General features: G+C 43.6%; 1 protein-coding gene across 1 annotated transcript in view; it reads right to left on the reverse strand.

Annotated features, from left to right (window-relative positions):
* stoml3b (stomatin (EPB72)-like 3b) overlaps positions 1 to 5000 on the reverse strand; it is a 23479-nt gene that overhangs the window by 16280 nt on the left and 2199 nt on the right. The window lies entirely within an intron of this gene.

The raw sequence follows: 5000 nt of genomic DNA on the forward strand, positions 1-5000 counted from the left end.
TTCTAATTGGCTATACTTAAACTCTTTAACAACATCCTATGCTCTGGCATTTTCCCCAATATTTGGATCCAAGGACTGATCACCCCAATCCACAAAAGTGGAGACAAATTTGACCCCAACAACTACCGTGGGATATGCGTCAACAGCAACCTTGGGAAAATCCTCTGCATTATCATTAACAGCAGACTCGTACATTTCCTCAGTGAAAACAATGTACTGAGCAAATGTCAAATTGGCTTTTTACCAAATTACCGTACGACAGACCACGTATTCACCCTGCACACCCTAATTGACAAACAAACAAAGGCAAAGTCTTCTCATGCTTTGTTGATTTCAAAATAGCTTTTGACTCAATTTGGCATGAGTGTCTGCTATAAAATATTTATGGAAATTGGTGTTGGGGGAAAAACATACAACATTATAAAATCCATGTACACAAACAACAAGTCTGTGATTAAAATTGGCAAAAAACACACACATTTCTTTCCACACACACTCACAAGGCCAGTAAAAGTTGTGTTATGCAACAAACTGTTATGTGCTGCTTCCCTCCATCTAGGTGAAAGATAGTTGTTACAGTCGGGATGACTCATCTCAGCCTGGGTTCACTACAGATGTAGGATCTTAATTTGATCATCCTGCTGTTGAAGGAACTTTCCTGCACGGAAATGCAAACTTGTAGTGTATTCAAGGTTTAAAAAAGGCTTCTAAAGTTTGTAATATCCACTTTAAAATGTCAGACTTGATTTGGCCTAACAAAAAAATGTAATTATAATCCATACACAAATTCACATTTCCTGTTGCTGCAGGATTATTTTCCTGCTGTGTGAAACTGGCTCAAATTTAGACACGGCATCTGTAACTGTTTGATCTCATGGAAATATACTATCTGAGAAATCAGAGGGAACATCTCCTAAAACAGAGAGAAGTCCAGTGGGTAGGCCTGCATTGTGTAAAGGTGTTTCACTTCCCCAATGGAAAACACACAAGCTCAATTTCACTTCAACTTTTGAACTACAAGGACGTCCGTTAGATTTGGTATTGGTAAAGAATGTTTAGTTTTTTACCATGGTAGTTAGCCTATTTCAGGCTCAAACATTTACTGCCGTTCCGCTGAACCATATGACAAAACTTGGTGCTCCATTCTATCAAATCAAATATCTAGAATAGATAAGATATAAGCATTTTCATTTAGCTCATATCCAGAGTGACAGCATACATTTTGGTGCTCTGTGGGAATCGAACCCACGACCCTGGCATTGAAAGTGCCATGGTCTACTAACTGAGCCAGAAGGGATGTGTGTAAATTAAGAGTGTACAAAGCAAAGGGTGGCTATTTGAGGAATCTCAAATATAAAATATTTTTTGACTCCATATGTGTTATTTCATAGTTTTGATGTCTTCACTATTATCCTACAATGTAAAAAATAGTAAAAAATGAAGAAAAACTATTGAATGAGTAGGTGTGTCCAAACTTTTGACTGGTAGTGTAAGTATTTACACCCCTGGGTCAATATATGTTAAAATCAACTTAACAAAGGGGTTGAATACTTATTGACTCAAGACATTTCAGCTTTGTCACGCTTGCTCCCGCTCCCCCTCCCTGGCGCTCGAGGGCGCCAGGCTGCCCATCATTACGCGTAGCCGGTTTTGAAACGGCTAGCTAGTTAGCGGTGCACGCTAGTAGCGTTTCAATCGGTGACGTCACTCGCTCTGAGACCTTGAAGTAGTTGTTTCCCTTTGCTCTGCAAGGGCCGCCGCTTTTGTGGAGCGACGGGTGACGGTGCTTCGAGGGTGACCGTTGTCGATGTGTGCAGAGGGTCCCTGGTTCAAGCCCAGGTTGGGGCGAGGAGAGGGACGGAAGCCACACTGTTACATACGCACACCTGTCACCATCGTTACGCTCACTGGACTCACCTGGACTCCTTCCCTTTGTTGATTGCCCCTTCTATACAAAGGGATGGAACTAAGCTGGTGCCATGTGATCAATTATATATTTCAAACACATAAGGATAATGGTAGACCTACATTACTTAATATGATGATTGCCCAACCCTGTTCCTGGAGAGATACCCTCCTGAAGGTTTTAACTCCAACCCTGTTCCTGGAGAGCTACTCTCCTGTAGGTTTTTAACTCCAACCCTGTTCCTGGAGAGATACCCTCCTGTAGGTTTTTAACTCCAACCCTGTTCCTGGAGAGATACCCTCCTGTAGGTTTTTAACTCCAACCCTGTTCCTGGAGAGATACCCTCCTGTAGGTTTTGAACTCCAACCCTGTTCCTGGAGAGATACCCTCCTGTAGGTTTTTAACTCCAACCCTGTTCCTGGAGAGAGACCCTCCTGTAGGTTTTAACTCCAACCCTGTTCCTGGAGAGAGACCCTCCTGTAGGTTTTTAACTCTAACCCTGTTCCTGGAGAGATACCCTCCTGTAGGTTTTTAACTCCAACCCTGTTCCTGGAGAGATACCCTCCTGTAGGTTTTAATTTCAACCCTGTTCCTGGAGAGATACCCTCCTGTAGGTTTACATCTATCTAGTCCAGGGCTCTCCAACCATGGTCCTGGAGAGCTACCCTCCCGTAGGTTTTAAGTCCAACCCCAGTTGTAACTAACTAGAATCAGGTGCGCTAGATTAGGACGGTTGCTCTCCAGGAACAGTAGCTCTCCAGAAATTGTAAGATGGTTCGGGTAAGGGTTAAGGTTAGGAAAGGGATTTATTCATCAATTCACGTTCTGGCTAAACTGCATGAGGAAAAAACAAAACACCTTGACCTAAAAAGCCTCACCAGAGTCAACCCATGATAATGAAATGCACACAACTATCCTCAACTCTACTTGTAATACGTAAATACACAAGCCTGTCAGACCTGTTAGCTGCTGAATGTGGAAAACACAAAGTCACACTATCTACCACCCCCACCAGTGGAATATACTGTATCATTATGACTGCACTAGGCTAATATGCGCTCGCCTAACGTTGGCTATTATCAGGGGGAATAATGAGCTGTGAATGTTTGAAGTCTTTGAACACCTTGGGATGAAAGCTTTGTGTAGTGTAGCCTAGATAGCACTTTATCTCCCGCCTTTGACTGATTATTTACCTGCTGTGTCGAACCAAGTAGCCCAATCATTAGAGATAGATAACTGTAATAATGGGGCCTTCCCAGTACCTAGCACTTAGTATTTAACTCTATAGCTACCTTACCCGGCACCACGTGGTACATGATTTATTTATTTTATTTTTTATTTATTTATTTAAACCTTTTATTTAACGAGGCAAGTCAGTTAAGAACAAATTCTTATTCACAATGACGGCCTACACCCTGGCCAAAATCCGGACGACGCCCTGTGGGACTCCCAATCACGGGCCGGTTGTGATACAGCCTGGAATCGAACCAGGGGGTCTGTAGTGACGCCTCAAGCACTGAGATGCAGTGCCTTAGACCGCTGCGCCACTCGGTCTGTAGTGACGCCTCTAGCACTGAGATGCAGTGCCTTAGACCGCTGCGCCACTCGGTCTGTAGTGACGCCTCAAGCACTGAGATGCAGTGCCTTAGACCGCTGCGCCACTCGGTCTGTAGTGACGCCTCAAGCACTGAGATGCAGTGCCTTAGACCGCTGCGCCACTCGGTCTGTAGTGACGCCTAAAGCACTGAGATGCAGTGCCTTAGACCGCCTGCGCCACTCGGTCTGTAGTGACGCCTCAAGCACTGAGATGCAGTGCCTTAGACCGCTGCGCCACTCGGTCTGTAGTGACGCCTCAAGCACTGAGATGCAGTGCCTTAGACCGCTGCGCCACTCGGGAGGCCCATAGGGCGATAGTGGGGCTTGTGTTACTGCCTCCCCAAAAAAAATCACAAAAAATCACAAAAATAAATAATAAAATAAATAAATAAACTTTACAATAAAAAAGGTTAAAATCAGGTTAAAGAGATTCTCCATAAGATTTGCATATTTTTTTGGGGGCCAGTAGTTCTGAAAGTAGTGCTCAAGAGCCGAAAGGGGTTCCTGGAAACTGCGCGCTACGTCACATGTCGGGGAAATGGCGCCGCACACAACCTCCAGAAAACAGTAACTTTCAAACTATGGATTTTGTGGCTAATTGATGTAAGACAGTAATTCTGCTCATAGATTATGCATGTATGAACTACACATTGACACATCCAGCCCAAGGCGGGAGGTTTAAAAAAAATACTTACGTAGTCGCCAAAGTTCCGGAGCATATCTTTAATATTGAGTAATAATGACCATGTGCTGTAAGTAAACACCAGGTAGCTAAATAGCAGACAGTAAATAAAACATCTGAGTTTAAAACAACCTGGATCACGTCTGTGTGTTTACTTTGCAAGCTACCGGTAGAAACTTTGTACAGTTGGCTAAATATAGTGGGAAGTAGAAGTAATGTAGTGTTTTCTTCAACCAACGTAGGCCTACTTAGCAACTACTGACCACAACTACTGACCACAACTACAGACCACACAACTACAGAGCACAACTACTGACTATACAACTACAGACCACAACTACTGACTATACAACTACAGACCACAACTACAGACCACAACTACAGACCACAACTACAGACCACAACTACAGACCACAACTACAGACCACAACTACAGACCACACAACTACAGACCACAACTACTGATTATACAACTACAGACCACAACTACAGACCACACCTACTGACTATACAACTACAGACCACAACTACAGACCACACAACTACAGACCACAACTACTGATTATACAACTACAGACCACACAACTACAGACCACAACTACAGACCACAACTACAGACCACAACTACAGACCACAACTACAGACCACAACTACAGACCACAACTACAGACCACAACTACAGACCACAACTACAGACCACAACTACTGACTATACAACTACAGACCACAACTACAGACCACACAACTACAGACCACAACTACAGACCACAACTACTGATTATACAACTACAGACCACAACTACAGACCACAACTAC

The sequence above is a fragment of the Coregonus clupeaformis genome, chromosome 27 (assembly GCF_020615455.1).
Source record: "Coregonus clupeaformis isolate EN_2021a chromosome 27, ASM2061545v1, whole genome shotgun sequence".
Classification (NCBI taxonomy): Eukaryota; Metazoa; Chordata; class Actinopteri; order Salmoniformes; family Salmonidae; genus Coregonus; species Coregonus clupeaformis.